This window comes from Ruditapes philippinarum, unplaced genomic scaffold, assembly GCF_026571515.1.
Source record: "Ruditapes philippinarum isolate M1 unplaced genomic scaffold, ASM2657151v2 ctg2135_1_1_1_1, whole genome shotgun sequence".
Classification (NCBI taxonomy): domain Eukaryota; kingdom Metazoa; phylum Mollusca; class Bivalvia; order Venerida; family Veneridae; genus Ruditapes; species Ruditapes philippinarum.
In genome coordinates this window covers 1-21,223 of record NW_026860228.1, presented here as the reverse complement: position 1 = coordinate 21,223, position 21,223 = coordinate 1, and the positions used below count along the sequence as shown (strand labels likewise).

The window sequence follows — 21,223 nt, the reverse complement described above, 5'->3', positions numbered from 1 at the left end:
AAATATGATGAGATTTGTAAGTATTTGAATACTTTGCATACCAAGTCATGCAAAACCTTACATATTTTATATATGAAGTGATGTATTGACAAAGCAAGTTTAGATTCCAATCAGTTGTTTACATGATGTTTCTTTGTAACAATTTGTATGCTTACCATTGTATGCTTACCTTTTCATTCATTCCAGAATAATCGTTGTCAGCTGGCATGTCACATGACCAGAAATCTCTTTATCAATTATTGTGAATGATGAAAATAAATATTGATGCCAGCATATCCCTCAAGATATCCCTCTTTAAATACCAGTAACAAGTTGCCCATTTTGCTATTCAGCTTGTTTTAAGAAATATCAATTGTTAAATTTTGATACTGGTTAGGTAAATACAAATACTGCAATCAACCAATGGTAATCATTGTGTGAAAAAGAATATTAAACATTATTGATATTTGTCTTTTACAAAGTTAAACCCTGTGAAAATCAAACCTGCTCCAAAACAAGTCAGTCATACAGCAGCAGTAACTCGTGCAAAGAAAGTGGTGATTTGTTATGTGTACATACATGTGTTACTTGGGGGGATATTTTCCATCATCAACCAAACTTTCACTTATTTGAGCATGCTTTCTTGAAGGGATGTCATCTGGAGCCAAAACAGCCATCCGGATATCCGAATCAAACATCCGGACACATCCTGATGTTTGGATTGTTGTTATATTCTTACATTGAAGATGTCTGATATGACGTAAACATTTTTTCGCGACCTTTTTCAAAGTGTAGTATTTCGTTTTTTTCCTTTTTAATTGAATGATACATATAAAAAATTTACCGTTATTGATTTTATTTCTTCTATATAGAATACGACTAGCTGTTATCAATAGATTTAGTGCGTGTGGTACTTACGATTTCAAATGAAATGAAAACGAAATTCGCCGCCGATTGTCTGAATTCCTCAATTAGCGTTATAATACGCATTAAAATTCGCTCACATTTGTGAAAACAAAATAATACCCGTAAAAATTTAATATAATGTTTCCATTGTTCAATAACACGCATACAATTTACACATGATCACCTTTAACACACGTGTAGCCGGCTTTTCAAAAGAATCTGCCAATCATTGATGTTTACCATCATGTAGCCCTGGCTGTTTGATTCTAATCTTCAAAGAAAGTGCCGAAACTTACATGAATTACACACATTTTAAATTTTCATAAGTGAAAAAAGAAATGTGAAAACAAAATGTTTTTAAAAAAATGCACATGTTTGATTAATACTAAAGGAGAAAGTTTTTTTGTCGGATAATTTTTGTATCAATTTCAATAAAAGCTGTGATAATTAACATATAATTCGTAAGTTCATTTCTTTATTTGCTTATTATACCCCCACCACAAAATAGGGGGGGGGGGGGGGGCTATAATGGATTCGCTTTGTCACGTCCGTCGGTCGGTCCGTCTCCATTTTCGTGTCCGCTCTATAACTCCTATACCAATTGAAGGATTTTCTTCAAACTTGGCTCAAATGTTCACCTCAACAAGGGGATGTGCAGAACCCATATTGCCCATGTGTCAGTTCAAGGTCAAGGTCACAATTGAAGGTCAAATATCAAACACTATCAAATATTACAAAGTATGTCTGCTCTGTAAGTCCTACACTACTTGAAAGCTTTTCTTCAAACTTGGCTCAAATGTTCACCTCAACCAGGGGATGTGCAGAATCCATGTTGCCCATGTGTCAGCTCAAGGTCAACGTCACAATTGAAGGTCAAATATCAAACAATCTAATATTACACAGTACGTCATGTCCGCTCTGTAAGTCCTACACTAATTGAAAGATTTTCTTCAATCTTGGCTCAAATGTTCATCTCAACCAGGGGATGTGCAGAACTTATGTCACTCTTTTGCTGGCTTAAGGTCAAGGTCACACTTTAAGGTCAAAAATTGACTTAGAAAATATTCTTAAATTTTAACATTTATTTGAATATTTCTAAATCTAGAAAAGGTATTTGCTTGAAACTTAGAATATTTTTGAAGGGTCACAATTCTGATATGCTGTTCGTTCAAGTTTCATAACTCTGTTTTGCATTTTACCAAAGTTATGCCCCTTTTTAAGTCTTCAAATTTTCATACAATCAAATATTAGACAATTATTTGTGTCCGCTCTATAAATCCTATACTAATGGAAGAATTTTCTTCAAACTTTACTCAAATTTTCACCTCAACAAGGTTATGTGCAGAGTCCATGTCACCTTTGTGCCGGCTAAAGGTCAAGGTCACACTTGGAAGACAAAAATTGACTTAGAAAATGTTCTTAAATTTTTACTTGTACTTGAATAATTCTGAATTTAGCGCAGGCATTTGCTTGAAACTTAAAAGATATATGAGGTGTGGCAAATAAGATATGCAGGTCAAGTTTCATTACTCTGTATTGCATTTTGACAAAGTTATGCCCCTTTTTAAGTCTTCAAATTTACATACAACCAACACTAGACAATATATTGTGTCTACTCTATAAATTCTATACTAATGGAAGGATTTTCTTCAAACTTTACTCAAATGTTCAACCAAACTGGGTGATGTGCAAAACCCATTTTACCCTTGTGCCAGATTAAGGTCAAGGGCACACTTGAAGGTCAAAAATTGACTTATAAATAAAATGTTTAATACATTGGGAAAATGAAAGGTTATTTGTAACTGTTTTGAACATGATTTGATAATATATATTTATACTATTACCTGTACAATTAGTCTTTTTTTCACCAGAGATAATTTCTTTTTATGTATTTGTGCCACATAAGTTATTCCCTTAACTACCTTTCCAAGTGGTCTTCTGTCAAGGACATTGGTGGGGGTATGAATCGCATTCAGCGATAGTTCTAGTTGTGTTTAAAATCATGTTTGGTGACTTCAAACTTTATACACAGAAAAAAAGAGTGTAACTATTTATAGTTGCACAGAAAAATATAATCTGCGGTAAATCTAGGTCATCATAACCTGCCTTTAAAACTTAACAATAACAAAGTGAAACATGAGATGAAGTGATGTTGATAACATCACTACAATAATTGACAGGTCACTAGCCAATCAGATATCTGAACTGCACGACTTCTGTATGCTGTGAGTCCCTTTGATGTAGAGTTGTCAAAAAAAAAGACAACAATGAATGCTACATAGGAGCCATTCAGTGCAAATAAAACAATGGACATTACACATTACGTCATATATTACTTGATGTGTTATGGAAAGGTACTTATAAAATGTTGGATTCATTTTAATTATGATTCTTTTTATCTTATTTATCTTCAGCAAATAAACAAACTGCTTGACACCAAAAAATAACAACAACAAATATTATGTATTAAACCATGATGTTCATTCAAATAGGACCAAATTATCAAGTCTGCAATTGTTGGTGAAATTAACCTACCTACCTCCTTGTCAAGCCTCAGATATAAGTGTCAATACAATCAGAAATAAACAAACTAGTTAATTAATTAGGAGAAGAACCTAGCTGAACTGTGTCAATTTTTTTGGTCTCTAGGTTAAAAATTATGAAATCTGTACAGAAAAATATTCCAAAAGTGTCCGGTTGATGGTCTCCGACCAGTATTCGTACTTTATAATCATTAAGAAAAACATGTCTCATTAGTTTTGAACAATGTCTCATAACTTTTAAAAATGTCTCATTAGTTTTCCAACAGGTGGAGACATAGTCTCATCTGCAAAAATTCTTTCCCAATCTCTGGGTAAGAGCCCAAGCAACATTCTGAAGGGCCATTGGCCATTCACTTAGGTTCCTATTTTAAGTAAATTTGTTGAAAAAGTTCTTTAAAAGTGATCACAGGAAACAGTTTTTATGTACAGACAGACGGACTGAAGGACACTCTAAAGTTATTTTTTGAGCATCCCTGTTATCAAAATATAACATTTTTAAAATCCTATCATGATTGAAGAAGTTGGAGTAAAAATTACCAATTTCTCAAAAAAAAGTCTAAGTTCAAAAGGGGCATAATTCTGGAAATAGTCTTGCTAGAGTATTGAACACTCACAAATGTTGAGTGACAATAAGAAACATTAATATGAAGTTTGAAGTAGATACATTCAGAAAAAGAAGTTATTAAAAAAAAAACAATGTTTTTTTCATGAAAATTTTAAGTTCAAGGGAGGTAATTCTGATAAATTTTGTGCTAGAGTTGTAAACCTTGTCACATATGATGTGGTTGATGACAAGCAACTTATATTTAAAGTTTGAAGAAAATACCTTAAGAAATAAAGAACTTATAGTGAACTAGAAATGTGTCCATAGGACACGGATGCCCCCACACGCCACTGTTCTGTCAATCTTATGACTCTAGGTCAAATATTTTTGAACTACATGTGCCACAAGTTGAAAACTAACTAGAAATGTGTCCATAGGACACGGATGCCCCCACACGCCACTGTTCTGTCAATCTTATGACTCTAGGTCAAATATTTTTTGGACTACATGTGCCACAAGTTGAAAACTAAAAATCAACAAAGGGCCATAATTCTGTTAAATTTGGTCGCAGCAAAAATTCCTTCCTTGACTACCATCTACACATTAAGGTTGTTCATCCCTGGAAGTTTAAGCAAAATCTGCCATCCGGTTTAAGAGGAGTTGCATTCACAAAATTTCTACATAGTATATAGTGAAAAAATCAACAAAGGGCCATAATTCTGTGAAATTTGGTCGCAGCAAAAATTCCTTCCTTTACTACCATTTACACATTAAGGTTGTTCATCCCTGGAAGTTTAAGCAAAATATGCCATCCGGTTTAAGAGGAGTTGCGTTCACAAAATTTCTACATAGTATATAGAGAAAAAATCAACCAAGGGCAATAATTCTGTTAAATTTGGTCGCAGCAAAAATTCCTCCCTTTACTACCATCTACACATTAAGGTTGTTCATCCCTGTAAGTTTAAGCAAAATCTGCCATCCGGTTTAAGAGGAGTTGCGTTCACAAAATTTCTACATAGTATATAGTGAAAAAATCAACAAAGGGCCATAATTCTGTTAAATTTGGTCGCAGCAAAAATTCCTTCCTTTACTACCATCTACACATTAAGGTTGTTCATCCCTGTAAGTTTAAGCAAAATCTGCCATCCGGTTTAAGAGGAGTTGCGTTCACAAGATTTCGGGACGTACGTACAGACGGACGGACGGACTGACGGACGGAGGGTTAACATAAAGTCCCCTCCAGAAACCAGTAGGGGACTAATAAGGAATTTTATAAGAATCCATCCAGATGTTCTATCTGAACTTCAAATATCAGAGAGAACATGGAAAATTCATACCAAAATAAACAATGAAAGGAATACGTTCAGACAACTAGCTAGAAAGAACTTCAAATATCAGAGAGGATATGGAAAATTCATACGAAAATAAATAATGAAAGGAATAAGTCCAGACAACTAGCTAGAAAGAACTTCAAATATCAGAGAGGATATGGAAAATTCATACGAAAATAAATAATGAAAGGAATAAGTCCAGACAACTAGCTAGAAAGAACTTCAAATATCAGAGAGGACATGGAAAATTCATACGAAAATAAATAATGAAAGGAATAAGGCCAGACAACTAGCTAGAAAGAACTTCAAATATCAGACAGGATATGGAAAATTCATACGAAAACAAGAATGTCGAACGACACATATACCCCCCTTTCTAGCCATTGACTCACATAATTGGTAATTTTATTACAGAAACTTGCCAAAAATGGGTACATGGAAGTGTTCAATTATGGAAAAATCAACAGAAACCATTTTGACATTTAATGCCCATGTGACATTTACCTTTGACCTAATGAACCCTAAATCAATAGAGGTCATCTACTACTTATGACCAATAACTAGGTGAAATATGAAGACTTTGTGATGAATACTTTTCAAGATAATCAGCGGAAACCCTTTTGACATTTAAGGCCCTGTGACCTTGACCTTTGACCTAGTGACCCCAAAATCAATAGGGGTCATCTACTAGTTATGACCAATCACTATGTGAAATATGAAGACTTTGTGATGAATACTTTTCAAGATAATCAGCGGAAACCATTTTGACATTCAAGGCCCCTGTGACCTTGACCTTTGACCCCAAAATCAATAGGGGTCATCTACTAGTCATGACCAATCACTATGTGAAATATGAAGACTGTGTGATGTATACTTTTCAAGATAATCAGCGGAAACCATTTTGACATTCAAGGCCCCTGTGACCTTGACCTTTGACCTAGTGACCCCAAAATCAATAGGGGTCATCTACTAGTTATGACCAATCACTATGTGACATATGAAGACTTTGTGATGATTACTTTTCAAGATAATCAGCGGAAACCATTTTGACATTTTAAGGTCCCTGTGACCTTGACCTTTGACCTAGTGACCTCAAAATCAACAGGGGTCATCTACTAGTGATGACCAATCACTATGTGAAATATGAAGACATGGTGATACATACTTTTCAAGAAAATCAGCGAAAACCATTTTGACATTTAAAGGTCCCTCTGACCTTGACCTTTGACCTAGTGACCCCAAAATCAATAGGGGTCATCTACTCGTTATGACCAATCACTATGTGAAATATGAAGACTTTGTGATAAATACTTTTCAAAATAATCAGCTGAAACCATTTTGACATTTAAGGTCCCTGTGACCTTCACCTTTGACCAAGTGACCCCAAAATCAATAGAGGTCATCTACTAGTTATGACCAATCACTATGTGAAATATGAAGACTTTGTGAAACATACTTTTCAAGATAATCAGCGGAAACGATTTTAATATTTAAGGTCCCTGTGACCTTGACCTTTGACCTAGTGACCCCAAAATCAATAGGGGTCATCTAATAGTTATGACCAATCACTATGTGAAATATGAAGACTTTGTGATAAATACTTTTCAAGATAATCAGCGGAAACCATGTGGTCTACCGACGGACAGACCGACGGACCGACAGACAGACAGACCGACATTAGCAAAACAATATACCCCCTCTTCTTCGAAGGGGGGCATAATAAATAAAGAAAGGAATAAGTCCATACAACTAGCTAGAAAGAACTTCAAATATCAGAGGGGACATGGAAAATTCATACAAAAATAAATAATGAAAGGAATAAGTCCAGACAACTAGCTAGAAAGAACTTCATATATCAGAGAGGACATGGAAAATTCATACGAAAATAAACAATGAAAGGAATAAGTCAAGACAACTTAAGCTAGAAAAACTATGCAGGAAAAATAATTACACAAATCAATTTATTTCTATTTACCATAACAGAAATACTTCATGTACAAAATTGTGTTATAGTTTTGAATGAAACATGTCTTAATGGACTATATTTATCTGACAGAGGTTATTTTACAAGGGGTGTTGGTAGGACAGCAATGCTCGACTATTCTTAGTGCTTGATAGTAAAAAAAGGCCTTGATTAAAAGGTAAAATTTTCTCAGTAAAGAAAAGGCAAATTTTTCTTTAAATCCATATTACAGTTATAGGCCTTGGAGAGAGTCCTAGTATGCTCTCAAATCAGAGTATAAAATTTCAACATGTTTCAAAGCCATAAATTATGTCAATGAACTTTGAAAATATTTGAAGTATTACCAAACCTAAAGCATAAATTCTAAGTCAAAAAAGGGGCACAATTCTGTCAAAATGCTTGATAGAGTTGCCACCTCCTGTCTACAGGTTGGGGTCATGATGGTGAACAAGTGTGCAAAGTTTCAAAGCCATATGTCAATGGACTTTGAAAATATTTGAACTATTACAAAAACTTTACCATAAGTGGTTACGACGACGCAGACGCCCACGCTAGGGTGACTACAATAGCTCTACTTATTTTTATCGAATAGTCGAGCTAATAAATCAGTTATTTATTATTTTATCTAAAAAGTTTTTCGTTAATATGTCAATCATTTAATTTTGTTTTTATTATTTATTTTAGGGCTGAACACTTTGCTATAGAAATCTTCAAATATATACACACTCTGGAAGAATTTCTTACTCATAAAAACAGAGAAGTAATTACGCAGGAAGAATACAATAAAATGTGCAGTTATAAAAACACAATTGAATACATTTCTTACATTCATAATTTTATGGAAGATCATCATCAACAACCAGTTACAGAAGATCAAATAAAGTTTTTGAAAATAAAAAATAATGAATTATTCATTACAGAGGAATTCAAAAATCTTGACGATTTAAAACAAAAGGGATTGAAATCAATGCAGCAGCGTCCAGATGTACAACAAAACCTACCTAAACAAATTAATAAAACAAAAGCAAAAAAGTCATACGATCAAGTCAAAATGGAGGTACAACAATCTCATTCAAACGATCGGAACTTAGCTGGAGAGGTTGCGTTTGAGCTTGAAAACACGAAAGCTGTTTCAAAACTTTAAAAACACTAGACAGGCATACGCCCAGTGCTGGAAGAACTAAGTTATTATATAACATTCAAAAAGGACAAGTTTTAAAAAATAATCAAGGATTTTAAGAAGGTGGATTTTTTAACAAAACTAGAACTGCCACTATCATGGCGGGAATACCCCCGCATACCACTTTGTCAGAATCAACAGTGGCCATTTAGAGCTCAAGGACAACCTCCCTGCCAAATCTGAGGTTACTAAGCCAGTACATTGCTAAATTATGTATTCTACATGCTTCAAATGTGAAAATGTCCAAATCAATACACTGCAGACAGGACATACTTTAGCAATTGAGAAGAAAAGCTTTTTTTGTCAAGGTCCCTGTGACCTTGACATTTGACCCAGTGACCTCAAAATCAATAGGGGTCACCTTATAGTCATGATCAACATCCATGCCAAATATGAAGACTGTGGGTCAAAGCAATGTTAAGTTAATGGGTTGACAAACTTTTTGAAGTCAAAGTCCCTATGACCTTGACCTTTGATCCAGTGACATCAAAATCAAAAGGGGTCACCTAATAATCATGATCAACATCCATGCCAAATATGAAGACTGTGGGTCAAAGGAATCTTAAGTTATTGGGCGGACAAACTTTTTGAAGTCAAGGCCCCTGTGACCTTGACCTTTGACCTGGTGACTTCAAAGTCAACAGGGGTCATCTGCTAATCATGACAAACCTCCATGCCAAATATGAAGACTGTTGGTCAAAGGAATCTTAAGTTATTGGGCGGACAAGCTTTTTGAAGTCAAGGCCCCTGTGACCTTGACCTTTGACCTGGTGACCTCAAAGTCAATAGGGGTCATCTACTAATCATGACTAACCTCCATGCCAAATATGAAGACTGTGGACCAAAGGAATCTTAAGTAATTGGGCGGACAAGGTTTTTGAAGTCAAGGCCCCTGTGACCTTGACCTGGTGACCTCAAAATCAAAAGGGGTCATCTACTAATCATGACTAACCTCCATGCCAAATATGACGACTGTAGGGCAAAGGAATCTTAAGTTATTGGGCGGACAAGCTTTTTGACGTCAAGGCCCCTGTGACCTTGACCTTTGACCTGGTGACCTCAAAATCAAAAGGGGTCATCTACTAATCATGACTAACCTCCATGCCAAATATGAAGAATAAGGGTCAAAGGAATCTTAAGTTATTGGGCGGACAAGAAAAAACCGACGGACAGCCGGACGGCCGGACAGCCGGACAAGCTGATTCCAGTATACCCCCCTTACAACTTTGTTGTGCGGGGGTATAAAAATGCTTTATTATTTTCGTTAAAATACTGAAATATATTCTCTTTTCTTTTTCTATAGCAAACCAGTTGTAACAATATGCCTGATATTGTTGTTCTTGTTGTTATTGGTTTATTTATATTCTACTGATTATACTCTATAAGATATATTGATAAATTTCTTGGCTATAGGAACGCCTCCTTACAAGTGATTGGTTAATTGATTTCTGCGTTGATATTATCGATATACAATTCTTCTTTCGGGGAGAAGCGATAGAGAGATGGATTAGAACAGATTATAAAAATAAATGACCTGGGTTGTTGTCGTAGTTATGGAAATAAACGTAGAAAGGACTTTGTAGTTGTTGTTTAACTCCCATCCTGTTACATGGGGGTTTATTTTGGTGCCGTGACCAGGATTTTTAAACAAGAGGGCCATGATGGCCCTAGATCGCTCACCTGACTTATCAAACTCATCCAAACAATTACCTAGACAACCGTTCTGACCAAGTCTCATGACAGGTGAGTCAAAAATGTGACCACTACAGTGTTAACAAGAATTATCCATATTTGAGCAGTGCGACCTAGTTTTTTACCCAGGTGACACATATTCAAACTTGACCTAGAAATCATCAAAACAAACTTTCAGACCAATTTCCAGGATACTTGGATCTAAACAGTAGCAACTAGAGTGTTAACAAGATTTTTCTATTTTTAGCTCCGGTGACCTAGTTTCACATGCGATTTCTAACTCATCCAAGCAATTACCTAGACAAGCATCCTGACCAAGTTTGATGATAATTGAGTCGAAAATGTGACCACTAGAATGTTAACAAGGTTTTTCCATATTTGGGCGGTGTGACCTAGTTTTTCATCCAAGATGACCCAATTGTTCGAACTTGACTTAGAAATCATCAAAACAAACTTTCAGACCAATTAACAGAATATTTGGATCACAACAGTAGCCACTAGAGTGTTAACAAGATTTTTCTATTTTTAGCTCCTGTGACCTAGTTTTTCATCCGAGATGACCCATGTTCGATTTATTCCCAGCAATGACCTAGACAAGTTTCCTGACCAAGTTTGATGACAATTAAGTCAAAATTGTGACCTCTAGAGTGTTAACAAGGTTTTTCTATTTTTAGCTCCTGTGACCTAGTTTTTCATCCGAGATGACCCATGTTCAAACTCATCCGAGCTATCACCTAGACAAGCATCTTGACCAAGTTTGATGATGACTGATGCAAAAATGTGACCGCTAGAGTGTTAACAAGGTTTTTCTATTTTTAGCTCCGGTGACCTACTTTTTCATCCGAGATGACCCATGTTCGAACTCATCCGAGCTATCAACTAGATAAGCATCCTGACCAAGTTTGATGATGATTGATGAAAAAATGTGACCTCTAGAGTGTTAACAAGGTTTTTCTATTTTTAGCTCTGTGACCTACTTTTTCATCCGAGATGACCCATGTTCGAACTCATCCGAGCTATCAACTAGATAAGCATCCTGACCAAGTTTGATGATGATTGATGCAAAAATGTGACCGCTAGAGTGTTAACAAGGTTTTTCTATTTTTAGCTCCGGTGACCTACTTTTCCATCCGAGATGACCCATGTTCGAACTTATCCGAGCTATCACCTAGACAAACATCCTGACCAAGTTTGATGATGATTGAGGCAAAAATGTGACCTCTAGAGTGTTAACAAGGTTTTTCTATTTTTAGCTCTTGTGACCTAGTTTCTCATCCGAGATGACCCATGTTCGAACTCATCCGAGCTATCAACTAGATAAGCATCCTGACCAAGTTTGATGATGATTGAGGCAAAAATGCGACCGCTAGAGTATAAACAACTAAATGTGAACGGACAACGGACGGACGACGGACAATCATCGATCCTAAAAGCTCACCCTGAGCATGCTCAGGTGAGCTAAAAATGGACAGGAATACTCTTTATTTAGTGTGTTTCAAATTTTGAATACACGTGACAATGAAAGCACATTGTGTTTTTGCATAAACAGTACATCTGCAAAGTTGTGCGGAACAGAAGCCAGTCACTACCTTGAAAATTTCCAAGAAGCTTCATATTTGTGGGGAGTAACTTTGAGTACTTCTTCTGAATTGCTATGGCTGAACAGGAAGAAACGGCAGATCTTATTAGGCAAATGTGACAGCAACTTTCTGGTTTATCCACTTCCATAGGAGCCCATGGGGTGGCTAAGGTGGTCCCGTCCTTTGAAGGTGATAGCAAGGCCTTTAAAGACTGGATTGAAGAAGCGTTGAAAAGTAGGCAATGTTTGTGGGTATGGCCAGGTGTAGTTTGCGGAAAGTCAAACAAAAACCATGGGAGTCTTTTAAAGTTTTCCTTGAAAGATTGATTGTTCTCTTCTAACCCCTCTCTTTATTGCATTAATTAGAATTAGTTATTGTGTTTTGACCGATTCTTCATATGGACTTTTAATGTAGTTCATATTCTCAGATGTCCTTTTTCCGGGGGTCGACCTCAAGGCGCTTTTTCAGCAACAAATTTACATGCACAGAGAGAGACTAACAGTAACAAAAAGTATTTTGACTATAAATAGTTACACATCTATCTCTTTTTGCTTTGAAAAATTAACAATGACGATTGTCATCAAAGTATCGCCTCCTTATTTGAAATGAAACTTAAATGTAATCATAAGAGGGCCATGATGGCCCTGAGGTCGCTCACCTGTATATAGCCCCCTCCTCCCCCACCAATTTTTACCCAAGGGCTTTTATTTGTTTATTTGAACAGACTTGGTAGACACCCATAAGAAGATGTTTCATTCTAAACATCTAAGTTCTAACTCATTGGGTTTTTTGAAAGAGATTTTTTTAAGTTTTTACTATACACATATAGTTAAAAACAATGACACCCCTGGGGCAGGGCCAGTTTTGACCCCCGGGCTTTCATTTGAACACACTTTGTAGATATTTACTAAAAGATGTTTCATGCTTAATATCTAAACTCAAGCTATTTGGGTTTTTCAAAGAAGATTTTTAAGTTTTTGCTACACACAAAAAAGGAAAATCAATGACCCCCAGGGCAGGGCCAATTTTGACCCCGGGGCTTTTATTTGAAAAAACTTTTTAGACACTGATTAGAAGATGCTTCATGCTTAATATCTAAACTCTAGCTATATGGGTTTTTTCAAAGATTTTAAGTTTTTGCCATACACATATAAGGAAAATCAATGACCCCCGGGGAGGGGCCAATTTTGACCCCAGGGCTTTTATTTGAACAAATTTGGTAGACACTCACTAGAAGATGTTTCATGCCAAATATCTAAGCTCTAGCTCTTATAGTTTTTTAAAAGAAGATATTTAAAGTTTTTTCTTTTGGTTGCCATGGCAACCAGAGTTCTGCATTAAATTAAATTCTTTGAACAATATTTAAAGGTGACCACCAAAGGAACATTCCTGTGAAGTTTGGATGAAATTGGCTTAGTGGTTTATGAGGAGATGTCATTTAAAGTAAAAGTTTACGGACGGAGGACGGACGGACGCCGGACAAAAAGCGATCACAAAAGCTCACCCTGTCACTTTGTGACAGGTGAGCTAAAAATCAGGAAGGGTCAAGACTTATAAGACCTCCAATAGGTATAATGCATGTACCTAATATGTGTACAGCTTGTAACAAATATATGACACTGACCTCGGCCTCTGTACGGAAAAGTCAGGTCACAATAACTGATCAAGATTTCCAATTACTTTGCAATTATAACGTTACAAGACCTATGCTTTGGCGACGCTTCGAAAAGAACATTTCCCTTACCTATCTCGGGTTCAAATCCCAAAAACCCTAAAGGAAGTTAAAGAAATATCCCATCAAGGTCTTTTATATGAATTAAATTCCATGCAAAGCCTTCAGGTCAAGAAAAATTAAAGGTCAATTTGGCTTTATGTAGGCGCTGTCTCAAGAGTCCTTATTATCCTCTCCTTATTGCATTATGTGTATATAAAAAGGGTTATATGAGATGCCGGAAAAAACCCATATTCAGCTCACAGCATGCAGTGAAGGAAAGAAGTTATCTCTCAACCTAGAGAAAGCATTGAGATGCAGACGACATTGGTTTCTACAGAGGCAACACCACGTTCGTCCAGGAATCAAAATCTTCCTGTGTCGTCAAAAGATACTTTAGATACAATTGTGAAAATGATTATACCCAAGTTTGTCTAAAGAAAATGTCACCGAAGTTACCAGCTTATAAACGTTTTCGAATGATTAACTATGTTGTGAGTAGTGTGTATATTGTGGTGTACAATGCATAGAGGCTACATTCTATATATTATTTGGAATTTATAAACTAATTATACTTTTAACTGTTACATTATATAAACTAATTATTATGTTTTATGGATGTACAGCTATTGTTCATTAGAAGAATATAAACATGAGTAGTGGATAAATGACACACAGAGTTGGGAATGATCACAATTTGCCTGAGGAGTAGCCTCAGGAAGAAATATGATATATATTACAATTTGTTATGTCTTTTCGTTAGAGTGCTTAAACGAAACAAAAAAGAAAAAAAGAAAAGAAAAATGTTTAAGGAAATTTGGCTAGAAACTTGCGGAGTTTGTCTTGAAGATTAAGAGTATTATTTTGTAAATAAATGCAAATGCACATCATTTGTTTGTGAATCGTGTTTTAAACATATTGATAGTTGTCCTTTCTGTCGTCAAAGTTATGATTTAGATGTTATAGCAAGTGAATTAGATGCTACATCAAGTGAATCCATTCTCTTGGAACCAGATGTGTCTACGTTTGCTACACCTCTTTCTGGTGTGTTTCCTTCATCACTTTTAAGTCGTCGTGATGCTAGGAAGACGAAACAAGAGGGCCATGATGGCCCTGAGGTCGCTCACCTGTATATAGGCCCCCCACCCCCGGGCCAATTTTTACCCAAGGGCTTTTATTTGTTTATTTGAACAGACTTGGTACACACCCATAAGAAGATGTTTCATGCTAAACATCTAAGTTCTAGCTCATTGGCTTTTTTAAAAGAAGATTTTTAAAGTTTTTACTATACACATATAGTTTAAAACAATGTCACCCCTGGGGCGGGGCCAGTTTTGACCCCAGGGCTTTTATTTGAACATACTTGGTAGACACTGATTAGAACATGTTTCATGCTTAATATCTTAGCTCTAGCTCTTTGAGTTCTTTAAAAGAAGATTTTTTAAGTTTTTACTATATGCATATAGGGAAAATCAATGACCCCCTGGGGCGGGGCCAATTTTGACCCCAGAGCTTTTATTTGAACAAACTTGGTAGACACTCATTAGAAGATGTTTCATGCTAAATATCTTAGCTCTAGCTCTTTGGGTTCTTTAAAAAAAGATTTTTTAAGTTTTTACTATATGCATATAGGGAAAATCTATGACCCCCTGGGGCAGGGTCAATTTTGACCCCAGGGCTTTTATTTGAACAAACTTGGTAGACATTCACTAGAAGATGTTTCATGCCAAATATCTAAGCTCTAGCTCTTATGGTTCTTTAAAAGAAGATTTTTTAAGTTTTTACTATATGCATACAGGGAAAATCAATGATCCCCGGGGCGGGCCAATTTTGACTCCAGGGCTTTAATTTGAACAAACTTGGTAGACACTCACTAGAAGATGTTTCATGCTTAATATCTTAGCTCTAGCTCTTTGGGTTCTTTAAAAGAAAATTTTTTAAGTTTTTATTATATGCATATAGGGAAAATCTATGACCCCCTGGGGCGGGTCAATTTTGACCCCAGGGCTTTTATTTGAACAAACTTGGTAGACATTCACTAGAAGATGTTTCATGCCAAATATCTAAGCTCTAGCTCTTATGGTTCTTTAAAAGAAGATTTTTTAAGTTTTTACTATATGCATATAGGGAAAATCAATGATCCCCGGGGCGGGCCAATTTTGACTCCAGGGCTTTAATTTGAACAAACTTGGTAGACACTCACTAGAAGATGTTTCATGCTTAATATCTTAGCTCTAGCTCTTTGGGTTCTTTAAAAGAAATTTTTTTAAGTTTTTACTATATGCATATAGGGAAAATCTATGACCCCCTGGGGCGGGGTCAATTTTGACCCCAGGGCATTTATTTGAACAAACTTGGTAGACATTCACTAGAAGATGTTTCATGCTAAATATCTAAGCTCTAGCTCTTATGGTTCTTTAAAAGAAGATTTTTAAAGTTTTTACTATATGCATATAGGGAAAATCAATGACTCCCGGGGCGGGGCCAATTTTGACCCCAGGGCTTTAATTTGAACAAACTTGGTAGACACTCACTAGAAGATGTTTCATGCTTAATATCTTAGCTCTAGCTCTTTGGGTTCTTTAAAAGAAGATTTTTTAAAGTTTTACTATATGCATATAGGGAAAATCAATGACCCCCTGGGTCGGGGCCAATTTTGACCCCAGGGCTTTTATTTGAACAAACTTGGTAGACATTCACTAGAAGATGTTTCATGCCAAATATCTAAGCTCTAGCTCTTACGGTTCTTTAAAAGAAGATTTTTTAAGTTTTTACTATATGTATATAGGGAAAATCAATGACCCCCAGGGGCAGGGCCAATTTTGACCCCAGGGCTTTTATTTGAACAAACTTGGTAGACACTCACTAGAAGATGTTTCATGCCAAATATCTAAGCTCTAGCTCTTATGGTTTTTTAAAAGAAGATATTTAAAGTTTTTTCTTTTGGTTGCCATGGCAACCAGAGTTCTGCATGGAATTAAATTCTTTGAACAATTTTTAAAGGTGACCACCAAAGGAACATTCCTCTGAAGTTTGGATGAAATTGGCTCAGTGGTTTATGAGGAGATGTCATTTAAAGCAAAAGTTTACGGACGGACGGACGACGGACGAAAAGCGATCACAAAAGCTCACCCTGTCACTTTGTGACAGGTGAGCTAAAAAACTGGAACTTTTGGTTTAATTGTTTCGGAGGTCGTGATATTATGAGATCTCACTTATATTTGGGATAAATAGTTAACCACGACGCTATTCATAGAATATTAACAACTGGTTATTTTAACGATCCAAATGAGGCTGGTACCGTACAAGTGGTTTTTTCTGCGGTGACTTTATTCCTGCGTTTTCTTCGGTCAGTTTCAGCACCGCAGAAATAAAAACCGCAGAATATTTCTCCACGTTTTGTTTTTTTTAAAAGAAATGAGTCCTACATTATGACCTGTTTCCTTTAAAGGAATAAAGACTAAACGATTATAACGGTTAGCGGGTCATCGAGTTATATAAAATTGATTTCGGCTAAATATGCAATATCTGCATGTAAGGATGTAATTGTTGTTAATTATGCCAATTTATGAACAAAGAAATTCAAACATCATAGTGTTTGCCTGTACGCTAAAGGGTTTGTTTACCACTATATCATTAAAACCATTTAAACCCTTATTCTGCTAAACAATCGTCGTATACATTAATTGTTGTCTGATTTACGATAAACTTCTATCAATTTTATAAAATTAAAGATACTACCATAGTATATTTTTCACACGTCATTTCACACTGATTTAAAGATGCAAACTGTCTATTGATGCACATTATATTTGTTTGCAAGCAAATAATATAATTGTTTGTAATTACTATATAATATAGTTCCGCGGTGACGACGGTAAACAAAATTTTAATGCGAATGTGTACATGCAAATAAAATAGGTAATGTAATGTGACTTAGACTTTAATAAGATGAGCCGCAGAATTTAAATCACATTTTGTCCAAAGAATGTGCCGCAGAAATTAAGTCTGCAGAAATAAAAACATGCCAAAATTTTGAAAAACCGCAGAATTTGGAGCCCACAGAAAAAAACACTTATACGGTATTTGCTTGGATAGACGTATGGCTTATACTTTTGTACGACAACAATTGGAAGTATTTATTCATAGCTGGAGGAGGTGAAAAAATTAGTGTTTTCATACCAATTTTAAGAATTTTGGAAACAAAAACCATCTGTACGGAGGGTAATTTCTGGGATTTGTGTGTTGTAGATGAAGTTATAAACGAATTAATAGAACAAAGAAATTATAAGTATACACAGTCGAATAACTGTTTAGATATTTTAAGCTTGAGACAAATTTTAAATAATTGCGGATATTTAAATAGTGAACAATTAATGAGATATTTTCAAAACGGTCCAAGTCACATCTTGCACTATTTAAGAGCTTATTTCACTGGGTTTCGCTGGCATCATACAATTGCAAGAATTTTAAGTCAGAGACAAAAAATTTAACAATAATAATAATAATAATTACAGAATCTCACAATTGAAGAAAGAAATATCATAGTAAATTGCGGAGGACATCAACTTTAATCATAGCATAACAAAGCAGTCCCCCTGAGCGGCTGCCAAAAGGAAAATTAATTTTCAACAAACTTTGTTCAATCAACAACCAACACCGTGACGAACAATAGAGTAGTTAATAGTTCCTCGTCTCAATGACTATCAAACAGATTTTATTGTTCACACCGTGATTTATTGTGGATTATTAAAAAAATATAATCTTTAAAAGAATATACAGTTTTGCTGATTACATTGCTAATAGAATATTGGTGCGAGGACTTCCATTGTTAGGACGCCAATAACTGGATTAATTTCCCGGAACTTTAGAACTTTAGTGACACATTTTTCTTAATATCACGTGTCTATGATTAATCTTCGGAATCATTATTCTTAAGTTGACTCATTCAAAGAAAAATATCTTGATTAATTCTCTACTTGTAAACTGACTCGGTTAAAAAATATCATCATAAATCAAATATCCGTAGAAAATCACTAAGTATTTGAAAAGTAAAAAAAAGTAAAAACTAAAATAATGTCTTAAGTGAGGGGCGAATCTGTAACAATATGCCTTTAAAGTTACAACTGATATTGTTGTTATTGTTGTTATTGGTTTATTTATATTCTACTGATTATACTCTAGAAGATATATTGTTAAATTTCTTGGCTATAGGAACGCCTCCTTACTTGTGATTGGTTAATTGATTTCTGCGTTAATATTATCGATATACAATTCTCCTTTTGGGGAGAAGCAATGGAGAGTTGGATTAGAACAGATCATAAAAATAAATCACCTGGGTGTTGTCATAGTTAGGGAAATAACCTTAAAAATGACTTTGTAGTTGTTGTTTAACTCCCATCCTGTTTCAAATGGGATTGAGATTAGATTAGGATGGAGATTAGGGAGAAATAAAGAAATATGGAAAAGAAAATATTTGAGTATTTCAGTATAATTCATTGGAAGTATTGTTTTAAATGTTGTAAATATTTGAATAATGTCAAGTTTGAGTGTAATAACTTTTAATATGCGAGTGTGTGTTTGCAAATAAATGAAAAAATAAATAAGTAGAAGTAGACACTGTATTCTTATGTGTTTATTTCTGGTCTGCTGAATGTTATTTTCATGCAGGACTTTGTAAGCCAAATTTACCTCTCCAATGCTACCTAAGGAGAAGAGACTAAGTTTAGTTACACTGGTGGCAGCGCGGTGTGATATGGACTTTATCACACTTCTGGAGAATTAAACGTCAAAACATGGAATTTAATAAAGTGACATCTTTTAAAGAGATTTATGAAATGTGTCCTCCTCCAAAGAAACTACAAAGTTACTTTGTTCTGGCAAATCCAAACCAAGTATTTCTTACACGGAGAGAGGATTTTGACAACTTCAAGGATAATTATTTTCTAAAACGTATTCAGTTTAGAGGAAATTAAGTGCACCCAAATCTTCCATTTGTGTTTGGTTCAGAAAAATGGGATTAATTAAGTTATGTTATTTAATTGAATATGATGAGTTTATAAAGAGAAAAGTGCTGGTTTTTTTTGTGTTGTTCCTGTTATTTTCAAATTCAGTGGAATATATATGGATATAGAAAAGGTGAAATTATAAGTGTTTACAAAGAAAAAAGGGAATAAGAAATTTAAGAATGCTTCCTTAGGTGTTTGTGAAAAAATGAAAAATAAATAAGTAGAAGAAGACACTGTATTCTTATGTTATTTCGGGCCTGCGGAATGTTATTTTCATGCAAGACTTTGTTAGCCATATTTGCCTCTGCAATGCTACCTAAAGAGAAGAGACTAAGTTAAGTTACACTGGTGGCAGCGCGGTGTGATATGGACTGGGTTTTTTTGTGTTGCTCCTGTTATTTTCAAATTCAGTGGAATATATATGGATATAAAAAAGGTGAAATTATAAGTGTTCACAAAGAAGAAATGGAATAAGAAATTTAAGAATGCTTCCTTAGGCTTATTGAGAAAATGGCAGAATTAATGTGTGGTCAAATCAATATTTGTGTGTTTGAACGCGCTGTAACCCAGGTGTGCAGATGGAGAGTCACAAAATAAAGTTTACTGCAACTTTGATGAGGTTGGAATTTATATATTGGATGCACTGAACAGACTGGTTTAATTTGATAGATAAACGAACATTTAAGTTTATGCTACCTGAACATGTAAATAAACTAAATATAAATAATAGGCATTTGATGGAATATCAGCGTGTGACCACGTCATTCACTCTGTGAACTAATTATATTTGAACAAAAGGAATGATTTCTTTTATTTTGCAGCCTTCAAAGATTATTTAAGATATGCCCGGCACCTCTTTTAAGACAAAGATGACACCATAAGCAATAGGTACACCAAACATTCCTTCAACAACAAGGACGATTTCATTAACCATTAAACATTTAGTACTATTGAAGAGATAGAACTTCAGCAAATGGCGTTTCATTCATCAACTAACCCTTACCTAAATGCTTATTTAACTTCAGGTCAAACTGACACATCTGTATCTTCTAATCAAACTGGTACAGATGCAATATATGAAGAAGTGAGTTAGATTTACAATGTGCTGATAATATTTAAACAAATGCAATGAACTTTGCTGATTCATATCATTTTACTATTTGTATTTATTCTTTATTATCACAAACATCATTTGGATTATATTACAGGCCATAGTTATGGTTGTAGTGGCTGCAGTTTTTGTCATCGTATACATAAAGAAAAGAAAATTTAATGTCAATAATCAGGATGTGGAATGTGTTAGAATGGAAAATCCGCTTCCCCTTACCTTTCAATTAAGCTCTTCTAGCAGTTCAAACATTCTATTTGAGAGACCTGCTATTATAGAACCTAGTAAGTCAAGGTTGGATTTGGTTACCATTAGCAACCCAGTACTTCCCCTTCTCCCAATGATTCAGTGGAATCATTGTTTATTTTTGTACCACCTTTAAGATCCAGGTAATATAAACAAGAATAAAATTAATGTGATTTTTCTTTTCTTCTTAAATGAGCTTGTTGCTTATCTACAGATGAATTGTTTTTTATTTTTATAGAATTACTAGTAAATCTACTTATGCATAGGTTAGTGAAATTGTACCTTTTTTGTATAAAACAAAGTTCAACTGATTATAGATTTTAGCAGTACTTGACTAAGACACTGCTGGATATTTATCAGTAAGTGTAATAGTTAGCTTATTAGATTGTAGGACTAGATTAACAAATGAGCCGCGTCACAACAAAAACCAAA

The 21,223-nt window shown here is 35.0% G+C and overlaps 1 long non-coding RNA gene across 1 annotated transcript; it reads right to left on the bottom strand.

The window, feature by feature from the left end:
• Window positions 1-8,560: 8,560 nt before the first annotated feature.
• Window positions 8,561-18,467, bottom strand: LOC132759288 (uncharacterized). Its single transcript, XR_009629688.1, has 2 exons — window positions 9,505-18,467; window positions 8,561-9,213 (listed from the first exon to the last, which is right to left on the bottom strand). It is a non-coding gene; the product is annotated as an uncharacterized LOC132759288 (long non-coding RNA).
• Between the last annotated feature and the right edge of the window lie 2,756 nt (window positions 18,468-21,223).